Here is a 17,012-nt window from a genome sequence, read left to right on the forward strand (position 1 = left end):
GACCGAGCGACTTAAGCGTACTGAGCAATTTAAGAATATAATGAAACACAATTTATAATGAGGGTCATTTCTGGCTGAGTAATTATTTCAGTGCAATTGAAGTTAATGGAAAGTCATTTGGTATTTTGTGGTTTTATGTTTGGATTAGAAAGATGCTCAAAACACATATAGATTTATCAGGTGGGTACGATAGATAATAATGCGATGTGGCAGTTCTTTTGAAACAATTTTTTTAACGAGTGATGGAATGATTTTCATGCATACTGACTTTGGACATTTTTATTTGGATGCTGAACTGTAAAAACATTCGATACATCGGCAGGCACAAATGGGACACCTGTCTATATTATTTTGTATCTTTGGATATTTTTTTAACTGAGTTTAGAATCTTCTTATCTTGCTATTCCAGGACAAATCTTCAGATAAGTTAATGTGATTCCCCTGCCACTTCACTAAATGCTTCATAGAATCATAGAAATTTACAGCACGGAAGGAGGCCCTTTTGGCCCATCGTGTCTGCGCCGGCCGACAAAGAGTTACCCAGCCTAATCCCACTTTCCAGCTCTTGGTCCATAGCCCCGCAGGTTATGGCACTTCAGGTACATATCCAAGTACTTTTTTAATGTGGTGGGGGTTTCTGCCTCTACCACCCTTTCAGGCAGTGAATTCCAGATTCCCACCACCCTCTGGGTGAAGAAATTTCCCCTCAAATCCCCTCTAAACCTCCTACCAATTTCTTTAAACCTAATGCCCCTGGTTGTTGACCCCACTTCTAAGGGAAATAGATCCTTCCTATCCGCTCTATCTAAGCCTCTCATAATTTTATACACTCAATAAGGTCTCCTCTGTTCCAAAGAAAACAACCCCAGCCTATCCAATCTTTCCTCATAGCTGAAATTCTCCAGTCCAAACAACATCCTCGTAAATCTCCTCTGTACCTGCTCTAGTGCAATCACATCTTTCCTGTAATGTGGTGACCAGAACTGCACGTAGTATTCTAGCTGTGGCCTAACTAGAGTTTTATGCAGTTCAAGCATAAACTCCCTTTTTTTTTTGGAAATTCGTAGCCAATTGTTCCAATTCTTTGTCAAATCACAAACGCCAGAGGTCACCTTGCACACATCAAGGATCACTCTGCGCCAATGCTCTTAGCCAAAAGGCCTAGAGCCACTGCACCGTTCCTGGAAGTACTGCAATACCAGGTTCGTGCCATGGAGGTGGATGGGTCAGGCCCCCCACACACCTCCGTGGAGGTGGATGGGTCAAGCATAAACTCCCTGCTCTTGTATTCTATGCCTTGATTAATAAAGGCAAATATTCCGTATTCCTTCTTAACCACCTTTATATACCTGACCTGCTACCTTCAGGGATCTGTGGACCTGCACTCCAAGGTCCCTTTGTTCCTCTACACTTCTCAGTGTCCTACCATTTAATGTGTATTTCCTTGCTTTGTTAGCCCTCCCCAAATGCATTACTTCACACTTCTCTGGATTGAATTTCATTTGCCACTGTTCTGCCCACCTGACCAGTTCATTGCTATCTTCCTGTAGTCTGCAGTTTTCTTCTTCATTATCAACCACACAGCCTATTTTTGTACCCCCGACATTCAAGTCTAAATCATTGATATATACCACAAAAAGTAAGTTTCAGGTCTGCTTCCCTCAGAAAATGCCCTTTGGTTTAAATAGAACTGCATGATATTCCTGATAAAAGAAAGAAAGATAGAAAGACTTGCATTTATATAGCGCCTTTCACGACGACCGGAGATCTCAAAGCGCTTTACAGCCAATGAAGTATTCCTGGAGTGTATTCACTGTTGTAATGTGGGAAAAGCGGCAGCCAACTTGCGCACAGCAAGCTCCCACAAACAGCAAAGGAAGAAAAGCAACAAGCAATAATTGCTTTCCACCAGCTTGTGTCCAAGTTGCTGCACTCGCTTTATTCTGAGCAGTGAGTCAATTTGCACTCCGACTGACCCCCCATTCGTGGGCTCTGGAAGCAGCACGCGTGGCTCTGCTGGCCTCTTATCTCAGAATGCACAGCGACTGGCATCTGCTGTGCAATGTCAGCATGTGCACAGAAGATATCATCGGCAGAGCGCTGAGGGGTGGTATTGCAGGCTCTGAGAATGGCGAAGATTGGGAGTGTTATGTCTGTAATGTACTTATGAATGACTCCACGAGGCAATGTGTTGTACTCAAACTGTAGTGAACTTGGTCCTTTATTCCAAACTCCAGAGTGAGGCACAAGCATGGTGTACAGCCTTTTATACTGGGCCCTGCCACCAGGGCAGGAAACCCCGGTCTCCACCAGTTGCACCCTCTAATGGTGCCAGCATGTATTTACACAATGTAAACCTTATTGATGGTACATCAGGTAAAAAAGTCTTCATCATATGCAACCACACAGTGACTACACAGAGAGTACATCCATAGTCTACATATACAACAGGGAGCACTGCTGAAAGTAGTGAGAATGGAGGGCCAATACACTGGCCCACTCGCTCAAAACACGAGCGGTTTGGAGCTCTGCTCTATTTCAGAATCTGGTGGATCCACTGCCTTTTTCCAGAATGACCTGCTTTTATTTCAGACCTCCTTCATTTACAGATTTTCCTCTTTCTCCGATTTGCCCTTTTTCCCCTCTCCCTTTACATCTGTGTGGGCCTCTCTTATGTCTTTTTACTCTCTTAACTACTGGCACATTCATTTGTTCTTTCAATAGCTTTCTATTGCCTCACTGATAATCTTTTATCTCATATAGACTGGGCAAATCAAATTGGCACAGGTAGTCTGACAGATTAGTTCATGGAATTCGGGAGTTTCCCAGAACATTTCACTTGTTCCCTTAAGCCATCCAGAGAACAGGCTATTTTAGATCTTGTGTTGTGTAATGAGACAGGGTTAATTAGCAATCTCATAGTAAAGGATCCTCTGGGGAAGAGTGATCATAATATGATAAAATCTCACTTTGAGTTTGAGAGTGAAATAATTCAGTTGGAAACAAGAGTCTCTGGGGATGAAATTGCCCCTTTCTGTATGGTCTCTGGCCGCCTGAATGCGGCGGCCACGGGTCGGTATGAATGGCCGCCGAGTCTCCGTGGAGGGGCCGCCATTTTGAAAATTGCCCTTCCTCAGGTTTGGAGCGGTGTAGGGGACCGCTCCGCCCATTTTCCCATCGCGGCATGCACGCGACAACCCAATACCGACTAGTGGGGACCCCTTCCCGAAATTGCCCTGTAGGAAATTTCTCCTTTCCTGGAATTGCCCCGTGGGAGTGGTGCCGCCACCGGTCGATGCCCCCGACAGCTTTTGCTGTCAGTACGCTCTCTGTGGCTTGGTGGCACAGCTGCCCTTAAAGGGGAGGTGGCGCTACCGGCGATGTCATGTCATTTTTTTTGTCGGCCGACTGCCAGTGCAATGACATCATCAGCGCAGTGCTGATGTCTTGCAGCGTCAGTCACTCCACCCCACCCCCACTTCTGCCTCGCTAGTGACGGCCACTCCGCCCGCCCCCATTTCCACCCCGATGATGAGGCCACTTCCGAACCGCTCCAAAAAAACTCCCCGAAGTGCTGAATTTCTACGGAATGGCTGCCCCACCTGAACACTTCGAAAACAGTAGGTGCGCTTCGTTTGGGGCAGTGGGCAATTTCGGCCCCTTAAACTTAAATCAAGTCAATTACATAGGTATGAGGGGCAAGTTCACTAAGGTAGATTGGGAAATTAGATTAAAATATATGATGGTAGATAAGCAATGACAAACATTTAACGAAATATTCCAAAATTCTCAATGAATATACATTGAGGAAAAAAAAACTCCACAGAAAAAGTGATCCATCTGTGGCTAACTAAAGAACTTAAGGATAGTATTAGATTAAGAGGCTTATAATGTTGTGAATAATGGTAGTAAGCCTAAGGATTGGGAGAGCTTTGGAAACCAGAAAAAGATGACCAAAATATTGTTAAAAAGGGAGAAAATAGAATGAGAGTAAACTAGCAAGAAATATTAAAAACAGATTGTAAGAGCTTCTACAAGTATGTAAAAAGGAAGAGAGCAGCAAAAGTAAGCATTGGTCCCTTAGAGGCTGATACAGTGAATTTATAATGGGAAATACGTAATTCACAGTAGAAGACATAGAAAGCATATCCAAAATAGTGGAGAACCTAGGGGCTAATAAGAGTGAGGAACTTAAAGTAATGAATATCAGTAGAGAAAAAGTACTTCAGAAACTAATGGGACTAAAAGCTGACAAATCCCCATGACCTGATGGCCTATATCCTCGGGTTCTAAAAAAGGTGGTTGCAGAGATAGTGGATATATTGGTTGTGATCTTCCAAAATTACCGAGATTCTAGAACGCTCCCAGCGGATTGGAAGGTAGCAAATGTAATCCCGCTATTCAAGAAAGGAGGGAGAGAGAAAACAGGGAACTACAGGCCAGTTACCTGGACATCAGTCATTAGAAAAATGTTGGAATCCATTGTTAAAGATGTAGTAACTGGGCACTTCGAAAATCATAATCTGATTAGGCAAAGTAAACATGGTTTTATGAAAGGGAAATTGTGTTTAACAAATTTATTTGAGCTTTTTGAGGATGTAACTAACAGGGTAAATAAAGGAGAACCAGTGGATGTTGTATATTTGGATTTCCGAAAGGCATTCGATAAAGTGCCACATAAAAGGTTGATGTGCAAGATAAGAGCTCATGAGGATGGGGGTAATATGCAAGCACCTGCCAGCAGGGACAGTAAATGATCAACGTAATCTGTGAAAGTACCCACCCCTCCCAAAGGAGGTACTGCGGCAGTAGAGTTAATATAAACTTAATGGATAGTTTATATGGATAGAGGATTGGTTAACGGACAGAAAACAGACGGGTCATTTTTCAGTTTCAGGCTGCAACCAGAGGGTTGCCGCAAGGATCAGTGCTGGAGCCTCAGCTATTCACAATCTATATTAGTGGCTTAGATGAAGGGATTCTGTGCAATTTATCCAAGTTTGCTGATGATACTAAGCAAGGTGGGACAGTAAGCTGTGAGGAGGACTCAAAGAGCTTGCAAAGGGATATAGGGCCCAGGTTTCGGGCTGCGTCGTTCCCTGGACGCCCATTTTTTGCACCACAAAGTGCGCCTGAAAAAAACTTCCAGATTCTCCGGCTCCCTGCTGGTCCTCTGGCCCTCGGCGCGGCGCAGCACGAGCAGTTGGGGGCGGAGCTAGGTCCCTGCGCTGAAAACAGTGCCGGGACCTCTGCACATGCGCGCTACAGTGGGCGCGCAAGTGCAGTAAGCTCCAGGCGCCCAAAACTGTGTGGGAGGGGCACGAAGCACACAGCCCCTAGCCCTGGCCGAATGGCCTCACTGGAGCTGCGTGCATAAGGCTGCCTCCCACACCCAGCTCCTGCTTCCTCCGGACCGGACCCGACCCGACTTGACTCCCGCTCCCAACCCCCCCACCAACCCGACCTTCACTTCCCCCGCTCCCGACCTTCCCCCCCCCTCCCCGACCGACCTCCGCTCCCGACCAATCTCCCTCCCAACGCCCCCCGACCGATCTGTCCCTCCCCCGACCGATCTCCGCCCCCCCCCCCGACTGATCCCCCCTCCCCTACGCCCCGACCCGCGCTCCCCCCGATCCGCGCTCCCGACCCCCCCGGACCCGACGCCACCTACCTGTCAATCCGGTAAGTCTAAGCTCAAAGTCTTGGGCCCGGCCGGGCCCGGCCCATTTAGCCTCCCTCTCCTTCCTTTCTCTCTCTCTCTCTCTCCCTTCTCTCTCCCTCTCTCTCTCTCTCCCTTCTCTCTCCCTCTCTCTCTTCCCCGCTTCTCTCCCCCCTTCCCCTCCCTCCCTTCTCTTGCCCCCTCCCCTCCCTCCCTCCCTTCTCTCACCCCCCCTCCTCCCTCCCTCCCTTCTCTTCCCCCCTCTCCTCCCTCCTTTCTCACACCCCCTCCCCCCTCCCTTCTCACCCCCCCTCCCCTCCCTCCCTCCCTTCTCAAACCCCTCCCCTCCCTCCCCTCACCCCCCCCCCCCTCTCTCGCTTGTCAACCCCCTCCCCGCCCACCCCCTTTTCCCCACTCCACCACCCCATCTCCCCTCCACCCCCCTCCCCATCCTTCCCTTCCCCTCCACCCCTCGCTGTCAGAAACACAGACACTGACAGACAGAGAGTGAGAGACACACACAGACAGACAGACAGAGAGATAGAGACACTGACAGAGACACACTGGGCAGGGGGGAGGGGGCATACCAGAATGCTGTTGGAGGACTCCCGGTGCTGCAGTCGGTAAGTAGAAAATGTTTTATTTATTGATTTAAAAAAAAATTATTTCTTCTTAATTTTTTTTGATTGATTTTATTGGTTGATTTATTGATGTTTTTAGAATTTATTATTGATGATGGCTCTTTATTTGTAAAACTGAAGTGTTTAATGTTTGTAAACTTCCCTTTAAACCCCCCTCCCCCCATTCCCTACGCCTGATTTGTAACCTACGCCTGATTTTCCAAAGTGTAGACAAGGTTTTTTCGAGCGTACAAAAGTCTTCACTTACTCCATTCTAAGTTAGTTTGGAGTAAGTTTTCACTGCCGAAACTTTGAAAACAGGCGTAAGTGGCCGGACACGCCCCCTTTTGAAAAAAAAATTCTGTTCCAAAGTGAAACTGTTCTAACTGACTAGAACTGGAGCAAACTAAATGCCGAGAATTTGAATTTCTAAGATACTCCGTTCTACACCAGTTGCTCCAAAAAATCAGGAGCAATTGAGGCCGAAACTTGGGCCCATTGATAGGTTAAGTGAGTGAACATAAGAACATAAGAATTAGGAACAGGAGTAGGCCATCTAGCCTCTCTAGCCTGCTCCGCCATTCAACAAGATCATGGCTGATCTGGCCGTGGACTCAGCTCCCCATAACCCTTAATTCCCTTATTGGTTAAAAATCTATCTATCTGTGATTTGAATACATTCAATGAGCTAGCCTCAACTGCTTCCTTGGGTAGATAATTCCACAGATTCACAACCCTCTTGGAGAAGAAATTCCTTCTCAACTCGGTTTTCAATTGGCTCCCCTGTATTTTGAGGCAGTGCCCCCTAGTTCTAGTCTCCCCTACCAGTGGAAACAACCTCTCTGCCTCTATCTTGTCTATCCCTTTCATTATTTTAAATGTTTCTATAAGATCACCCCTCATCCTTCTGAACTCCAACGAGTAAAGACCCAGTCTACTCAATCTATCATCATAAGGTAACCCACTCATCTCCGGAATCAGCCTAGTGAATCGTCTCTGTACCCCCTCCAAAGCTAGTATATCCTTCCTTAAGTAAGGTGACCAAAACTGCACGCAGTACTCCAGGTGTGGCCTCACCAATACCCTGTACAGTTGCAGCAAGACCTCCCTGCTTTTGTACTCCATCCCTCTCGCAATGAATGCCAACATTCCAATCGCCTTCCTGATTCCCTGTTGCACCTGCAAACTAACTTTTTGGGATTCATGCACAAGGACCCCCAGGTCCCTCTGCACCACAGCATGTTGTAATTTCTCCCCATTCAAATAATATTCCCTTTTACTGTTTTTTTTCCAAGGTGGATGACCTCACATTTTCCGACATTGTATTCCATCTGCCAAACCTTAGCCCATTCGCTTAACCTATCTAAATCTCTTTGCAGCCTCTCTGTGTCCTCTATACAACCCGCTTTCCCACTAATCTTTGTGTCATCTGCAAATTTTGTTACACTACACTCTGTCCCCTCTTCCAGGTCATCTATGTATATTGTAAACAGTTGTGGTCCCAGCACTGATCCCTGTGGCACACCACTAACCACCGATTTCCAACCTGAAAAGGACCCATTTATCCCGACTCTCTGCTTTCTGTTAGCCAGCCAATTCTCGATCCATGCTAATACATTTCCTCTGACTTCGCATACCTTTATCTTCTGCAGTAACCTTTTGTGTGGCACCTTATCCAATGCCTTTTGGAAATCTAAATACAGCACATCCATCGGTACACCTCTATCCACCATGCTCATTATATCCTTAAAGAATTCCAGTCAATTAATTAAACATGATTTCCCCTTCATGACTCCATGTTGTGTCTGCTTGATTGCACTATTCCTATCTAGATGTCCCGCTATTTCTTCCTTAATGATAGCTTCAAGCATTTTCCCCACTACAGATGTTAAACTAACCGGCCTATAGTTACCTGCCTTTTGTCTGCCCCCTTTTTTAAACAGAGGCGTTACATTAGCTGCTTTCCAATCCGCTGGTACCTCCCCAGAGTCCACAGAATTTTGGTAGATTATAACGAATGCATCTGCTATAACTTCCGCCATTTCTTTTAATACCCTGGGATGCATTTCATCAGGACCAGGGGACTTGTCTACCTTGAGTCCCATTAGCCTGTCCAACACTACCCACCTAGTGATAGTGATTATCTCAAGGTCCTCCCTTCCCACATTCCCGTGACCAGCAATCTTTGGCATGGTTTTTCTGTCTTCCACTGTGAAGACCGAAGCAAAATAATTGTTTAAGGTCTCAGCCATTTCCACATTTCCCATTATTAAATCCCCCTTCTCATCTTCTAAGGGACCAACATTTACTTTAGTCACTCTTTTCCGTTTTATATACCGGTAAAAGCTTTTACTGTCTGTTTTTATGTTTTGTGCAAGTTTACTTTTGTACTCTTTCCTTTCTTTATTGCTTTCTTAGTCATTCTTTGCTGTCGTTTAAAATTTTCCCAATCTTTTAGTTTCTCACTAACCTTGGCCACCTTATACGCATTGGTTTTTAATTTGATACTCTCCTTTATTTCCTTGGTTATCCACGGCTGGTTATCCCTTCTCTTACCGCCCTTCTTTTTCACTGGAATATATTTTTGTTGAGCACTATGAAAGAGCTCCTTAAAAATCCTCCACTGTTCCTCAATTGTGCCACCATTTAGTCTGTGTTTCCAGTCTACTTTAGCCAACTCTGCCCTCATCCCACTGTAGTCCCCTTTGTTTAAGCATAGTACGCTCGTTTGAGACACTACTTCCTCACCCTCAATCTGTATTATGAATTCAACCATACTGTGATCACTCATTCCGAGAGGATCTTTTACAGGAGATCGTTATTATTCCTGTCTCATTACACAGGACCAGATCTAAGATAGCTTGCTCCCTTGTATGTTCTGTAACATACTGTTCTAAGAAACAATCCCGTATGCATTGTATGAATTCCTCCTCAAGGCTACCCCGTGCGATTTGATTTGACCAATCGAGATGTAGGTTAAAATCCCCCATGATTACTGACGTTCCTTTTTCACATGCCTCTATTATTCCCTTTATTATTGTCCGCCCCACCGTGAAGGTATTATTTGGGGGCCTATAAACTACGCCACCAGTGACTTTTTCCCCTTACTATCTTTAATCTCCATCCACAATGATTCAACATTTTGTTCATTAGAGCCAATATCATCTCTCACAACTGCCCTGATATCATCCTTTATTAACAGAGCCATCCCACCTCCTTTCCCTTCTTGTCTATCTTTCCGAATTGTCAGATAACCCTGTATGTTTAATTCCCAGTCTTGGCCACCCTGCAACCACGTTTCTGTAATGGCCACCAAATCATACCCATTTGTAATGATTTGTGCCGTCAACTCATTTACTTTATTTTGAATGCTGCGTGCGTTTAGGTAGAGTGTTTTAATACTAGTTTTTAAACCACGATTTTTAGTTTTGACCCCCTCCTGCAGCCCCTTTATATTCATACATATTGTCCCTTCCAATCACCTTGTGGTTTTCACTTACCCCAGTGCTACTCTGCTCTGTTGCCTCCTGCCTTTTGCATTCTTTCTTGGGGTCCTGTTCATCTGAGCTCTCACCCACTCTAACTAGCTCAGAGCCCTCTCCTGGGTTCCGAATACTCCTCGCATTGAGGCACTGAGCTTACATGCTTGCCTTTTTATTACACTTTGACCCTTTAGAATTTTGCTGTACAGTGGGCAATAAGGTTCCAGATAGAGTATAATGTGGGGAAATATGAGATCATTCACTTTGGTAGGATATTCACTTTTGAAGAATAGAAAAACAGAATATTTTTTAAATGTTGAGAAACTATTAAATGTTGGTGCTCAGAGATTTGGGGGTCCTCGTACAGGAAGCACAGAAAGTTAGCGTGCAGGTACAGCAAGCAATAAGGAAGGCAAATGGCATGTTGGCCTTTATTGAAGGGGGTTGGAGTATAAGAGTAAAGAAGTCTTGCTACAATTGTACAGGGCTTTGGTGAGACCACACCTGGAGTACTGTTTACAGTTTTGTTCTCCTTATCTGAGGAAGGGCATAAATGCCTTAGAGGCGGTGCAACAAAGGTTCACTAGATTGATCCCTGGGATGAGAGGGTTGTCCTATGAGGTGAGATTGAGTAGACTAGGCCTATACTCTCTGGAGTTCAGAAGAATGAGAGGTGACCTCATTGAAACATATAAGATTCTGAGGGGGATTGACAGGGTAGACGCTGAGAGATTGTTTCCCTTGGCTGGAGAGTCTCGAACTCGGGGGCACAGTCTCAGGATAAGGAGTCAGACATTTAAGACTGAGATGAGGAGGAAATTCTTCACTCAGAGGATTATGAATCTTTGGAATTCTCTCCCCCAAAGGGCTGTGGATGCTGAGTTGTTGAGTATATTCAAGGCTGAGATCGATATTTTGGACTCGCGGGATATGGGGATCAGGCAGGAAAGTGGAGTTGAGGTCGAAGATCAACCATGATCATACTGAATGGCAGAGTACGCTCGAAGGGCCGTAGGACCTTCTGCTGCTCCTAATTCTTACGTTTTTACATTAATATTTGCTTCCACTCTTTTCTCTCTATTTTTTCCGATCTTACTAAAATGCTCACTTATCCTTTCATTCTCAGTTCTGATGACGGGAACACTCCTGAAGTGATGTTTTGTCTTTTCTCTTTACATACACTGGCTGACCCTCTATTTATTTTTTTCTCAATGGGGTCAAGTTTCGGCCTGAGTTGCTCCTATTTTTTTGGAGCAACTGGCTTAGAATGGAGTCTCTTAGAAATTGCAATTCTCAGCGTTTAGTTTGCTCCAGTTCGAGTCAGTTAGAACAATTTCATTTTGGAACAATGTTTTTTTTTCAAAAGGGGGCGTGTCCGGCCATTTATGCCTGTTTTGAAAGTTTAGGCAGTGAAAACTTACTCCAGACTAACTCAGAATGGAGTAAGTGCATATTTTTGTATGCTCAGAAAAACCTTGCCTACACTTTAGAAATCAGGCGTAGGTTACAAATCAGGCGTAGGGAATGGGGGGTGCGGGGGGTGGGGGAGGGCGCGGGGGGAAGGGAAGTAATTAAATTCTACAAGCATTTAGCAGTCTTACTTATGCAAATAAAGAGCCATCCTGAATAAAAAATTATAAACAAAGCAAATACAAAATATTGGATATTCCTACCTGTGTGAAACAGTAGCAGCCTTTGAGCTGCGGTGCTTCAGGCATGCCTTCCTTCCGTGTAGGAGACAGGGGCGGCGTCAGTGGCTCGACGGCAGCCAAAGAAACAGCAAGCAGCCTTCGAGCTGCGAGGGAGACTGAGGCCATTCGGCCATGGGATAGGGGCGGCGGCAGTGGCCAACGGCGGCTGATGACACAGCAAGCAGCCTTCGAGCTGCGAGGGAAACTGAGGCCATTCGGCCATGGGATAGGGGCGGCGGCAGTGGCCAACGGCGGCTGAAGACACAGCAAGCAGCCTTCGAGCTGCGAGGGAAACTGAGGCCATTCGGCCATGGGATAGGGGCGGCGGCAGTGGCCGACGGCGGCTGAAGACACAGCAAGCAGCCTTCGAGCTGCGAGGGTAACTGAGGCCATTTGGCCAGGGGACAGGGCAGGCATGCAAAGCACCGGGAGGGAGAGGCAGCCAGATAGCTCGTTTGAAACTTAAATTTGTAATTGCAAAATGGGTGCTGCATTGTCAACACCACGGATTGTGCAATGGTTCGCCATCAATTCACCAGGAACGTCATAGCCCGTAGGCTGATGGGCAGGAGACCTTACCCACGTCGGCAATATCGAGCCAGGCGCTCGTACCTGGACATGAGCGATGCTGATTGTGTCAAAAGACTGCGTTTCCGCAGAGAAGTTGTCGCTGAGATCTGTGATATGCGGAGAGCAGATTTGCAGCCCAGAAGCAGAATGCCAACTGCCTTGTCTATTGAAGTGAAGGTAACAGCTGCACTTGCCTTCTATGCCTCGGGATCGTTTCAGGCTACAACTGGAGATGTGTGCATCATCTCTCAACGTGCAATACATGCCTGCATTTACCAGGTCACGGCTGCACTGTATGCGTGGAGGAATGACTTCATCAATTTCCCAATGACGGCACAAGCGATCCATGAGAGGGCTGTTGGCTTCTTCAGGATTGCCGGCTTCCCAAAGGTACAGGGCTGCATTGATTGTACCCACATAGCCTTGCGAGCATTTGTGGAGGATTCTGAGCAGTACCGAAATAGAAAAGGTTTCCACGCTATCAATGTGCAGCTCGTGTGTGACGATAAGCAGCGCATCATATCAGTCGATGCGAGATACCCTGGCAGCACCCACGATGCGCTCATCCTACGCGACAGCGTTATATCTGACATGTTTGAGCAGCAGCCAGAAGGGCAGAGCTGGCTATTGGGAGACAAAGGATACGGCCCGGCCACCTGGCTCATGATGCCCCTACACGTGACATGGACAGAAGCTGACCGTCAATACAACGCGCAGCATCATTGAGAGGACCATTGGCATATTGAAACAGCGTTTCCGATGCCTGGACCATTCCGGAGGCCACTTGCAATACTCTCCTCAGATTGTCAGTCACTTCACTGTTGTGTGCTGCATGCTCCAGAACTTAGCCATCATGAGGCAGCAGGAGCTGGTAGTGGAACCAGAAGACCCACATGAGGGGCCAGTGCCTGATGATAGTAATTTGGAAGAGCAGGATGAGGATTGTCATGTATTCAACTGTCATTGTAACCCATGTATAAGCTGACCTAAGTTGTACACCTTGTGACCACAGGGGGCGAACTTGTGGGAGACACTCCTAACCTGGACTTTCCGGTATAAAAGGGGAAGCTCCACCCATCGTCTCTCTCTTGAGGTCTTGGTAATAAAGGTAACTGGTAACAGAGCGATCTTCTCTCAAGTATGGGCCTCGTGTGCATTTTTACTTTATAGTAAGGACATATCATTGGCGATGAGAAACTGGGATGTAAACCACGCGAGCATGGCTACTAGCAGCACAGATGAGAGATACTGTGTTGGTGATAATTGGGACGACTTTATTGAGAGACTACAGCAAAGTTTTGTCACGAAGGAATGGTTGGGACAGGATTCGGCCGACAAACGCAGGGCTCATCTCCTGACGGATCCAGGACGTACTCCCTGATGAAGGACCTTCTAGTGCCAGAGAAGCCAGCAGATAAGACGTTCGAAGAGCTCAGTAAGTTGATCGGGGAACACCTTAAACCGACGAGCAGCATGCACATGGCGAGACACCGGTTTTACACGCACCGGCGGCGAGAAGGACAAAGCATTCCAGACTTCGTGGCAGATCTCCGGCGACTGGCGAGCCTATATAAGTTCCCAGATGCATGCAGAGCGGAGATGCGGGGAGACTTTTTATTGAGGGCATCGGGCACTGATTGAGACCAAAGACTTGACCTTGGAAGCGGCGACTCTGCTAGCCCAGACATTTATCTCAGGGGAGGAAGAGACCAGAATGATTTATGGCAAAAATCTTGGCTCAAATGCGGCAAACGACCAGGGAGTCAACATTGTTAACGTGGCACACAGTTCTCTAGGCAGACAAAGGCAATTGGACATGCCCCAGCATGCAGTCGAACCCAAAGGGGGAATTCAACAGAGACAATGGCTAGCTGAACGCCGATTCATGCCATCGCAATGGACAATGCGGCCAGTAATGGGGCCATCAACACCTGTTAATGGTGCGCTTAAGGACAGTTACAGAGACAGTCAGAGATGATTGGCTGGTAATGGACCTTTTGTTTCCAACAATGGGACCTCTAGCTCATGCTGGAGGTGTGGCGGCAAACACCCAGCCAGAGCTTGCAGGTATCAGCAATATACCTGCAGAAACTGCAACGTCAGCGGTCACTTGGCGCGTATGTGCAGGAAGCCTGCAGCCAGGGCCCGATGTAAGCCCTACGAGGCCAAATGAATACTGGGGGAAATCGCTGGAAGCTGAAGTTCAGCGAGTTCATGTGGAGCACTTATACAGTTCATATACCAGGACGCCACCGATAATGATGAAAGTGCTCCTCAGTGGCATCACAGTATTAATGGAGCTGGACACGGGGGCCAGCCAGTCCCTGATGAGTATCAAACAGTTCGAAAGGTTGTAGGTGTCCAAGGCCAGGAGGCCAAAATTATTGCCGATTGACGCACTGCTACGGACATATACAAAGGAGATCATTCCGGTGCTAAACAGCGCCACGGTAGTCATGACCCACAAAGATTCGGAGAACAGGTTGCCACTCTGGATTGTCCCGGGGGATGGTCCCGCACTACTGGGAAGGAGTTGGCTTGCTGTCATGAATTGGAAATGGGGCGATGTCAATGCAATTTCTTCTGTGGAGCGAGTATCATGCTCACAGGTCCTGAACAAATTTGACTCATTATTTCAACCTGGCATCGGCACTTTCATGGGGACCAAGGTAATGATTCACATAAACCCAGACGCCAGGCCAGTACACCACAAGGCCAGAGCGGTGCCGTACGTGATGCGGGAAAAGATAGAATGCGAATTGGACCGCCTGCTGAGGGAAGGCATCATCTCGCCAGTCGAATTCAGTGACTGGGCAAGCCCGATTGTGCCGGTGCTCAAGGCGGTCAGGATTTGTGGCGATTACAAGGCCACCATCAATCAGGTGTCACTCCAAGACCAGTACCCACTACCGAGAGCGGAGGACCTCTTTGCGACGCTATCCGGTGGCAAACCTTTTTCAAAATTGGACCTGACCTCAGCTTACATGACCCAGGAGCTGGTGAGTGAGTCGAAGAAGCTGACCACCATCACGACACACAAGGGGTTGTTTGAGTATAACAGATGTCGATTCGGGATTCATTCGGTCGCCGAGATTTTTCAGCGAAATATGGAAAGCCTCCTCAAGTTGATTCCAAGGATGGTGGTTTTTCAAGTCGACATCCTCATCATGGGTTGCGATACTGAAGAACAACTCCACAACCTGGAGGAGGTGCTACGCAGGCTGGACTGGGTAGGGCTGCGACTGAAAAAGGCGAAGTGCGTTTTCTTAGCTCCAGAGGTAGAATTCCTGGGGAGGAGGGTAGCAGCAGACGGGATCAGACCCACTGTGTCCAAAACGGAAGCGATCCAGAGAGCACCAGACCCCGTAACACGACGGAGCTGCGTTCGTTCCTGGGGCTCCTGAACTATTTTGGCAACTTTCTTCCCAAATTGAGCACGCTGTTAGAGCCGCGACACATGCTCCTATGCAAAGGTCGCGATTGGGTCTGGGGAGACAGCCAGGAAAGGGCTTTTAATAGAGCACGCAATTTGTTATGCTCCAACAAACTGTTAACGTTATATGACCCGTGTAAGAAACTTGTTCTAACCTGCGATGCGTCGTCCTATGGTGTCGGGTATGTGTTGCAGCATGTGAATGCCAATGGTCAGTTACAGCCGGTAGCTTATGCCTCCAGAAGTCTGTCCCGGGCAGAAAGGGGCTACGGGATGGTAGAAAAGGAAGCGCTAGCATGTGTATATGCAGTAAAAAAAATGCACCAGTACCTGTTTGGCAGGAAATTTGAGCTGGAGACAGATCACAAATCCCTAACGTCCCTTTTGGCTGACAACAAGGCCATAAATGCGAATGCATTGGTCCGCATACAGAGGTGGGCACTTACATTACAATTCGGCACAGACCGGGCACTGAAAACTGTGCCGATGCACTCAGCAGGCTATCACTAGGCACCACTGAGGGGGCAGCTGAGCATGATGCTGAGATGGTCATGGCTGTTGAAGCTTTCGAAAGCGAAGGCTCACCTGTGACAGCCCGTCAGATTAATGTCTGGACGAATAAAGACCCGCTACTGTCTTTAGTTAAGAAATGTGTCCTGAATGGGGACTGGGCAGCCACGTACGGGGCATGCCTTGAGGAGTTTAAACCATTTCATAGGCGTAAGGATGAACTCCCGATTCAGGCCGATTGCCTACTGTGTGGAAACGAGTAGTCATGCCCCAGAAGGGCTGAAAGGTGTTTATCAGAGAACTTCACAATGAGTACCCGGGCATTGTCATGATGAAGGCAATTGCCAGGTCAGACGTTTGGTGGATAGATGCAGACCTGGAACTTTGTGTTCACAGGTGCAACACGTGTGCTCAGCTGGGCAACGCACCCAGGGAAGCCCCCCTTAACCCCTGGTCCTGGCCCGCCAAGCCATGGTCACGCATCCATGTGGACTACGCAGGTCCTTTCATGGGAAAAATGTTTTTGGTAGGAGTAGATGCCTATTCCAAATGGATTGAGTGTGCCATTTTAAATTCAAGCACATCCTCTGCCATGATAGAAAGTCTACAGGCAATGTTCGCCGCCCATGGTCTCCTGGACGTTTTAGTCAGCGACAATGGCCCGTGCTTCACAAGCACTGAATTCCAGGATTTCATGGAAGGTAATGGAATCAACCATGTCAGAACGGCAGCGTTCAAGCCGACCTCAAACAGCCAGGCGGAGCAAGCAGCGCAGATAATCAAACAGGGGATGCTCAGAATCCAAGGGGGTTCCCTACAAAGCCGCTTATCATGCCTCCTGTTGGCCAATAGATCCCGACCACACTCGCTCACAGGGGTTCCACCCGCAGAGCTGCTAATGAAAAGGACGCTCAAAACCAGGTTATCCCTTATACACCCTACTATGAAGGAAATTGTTGAGAGCAGGCGTCAGTCACAATGTGACTACCATGACAGGAATGCGAGGGCGCGATGTATTGATGTCAATGACCCTGTTTTTGTCCTTAA

Source organism: Pristiophorus japonicus, chromosome 14 (assembly GCF_044704955.1).
Source record: "Pristiophorus japonicus isolate sPriJap1 chromosome 14, sPriJap1.hap1, whole genome shotgun sequence".
Classification (NCBI taxonomy): Eukaryota; Metazoa; Chordata; class Chondrichthyes; family Pristiophoridae; genus Pristiophorus; species Pristiophorus japonicus.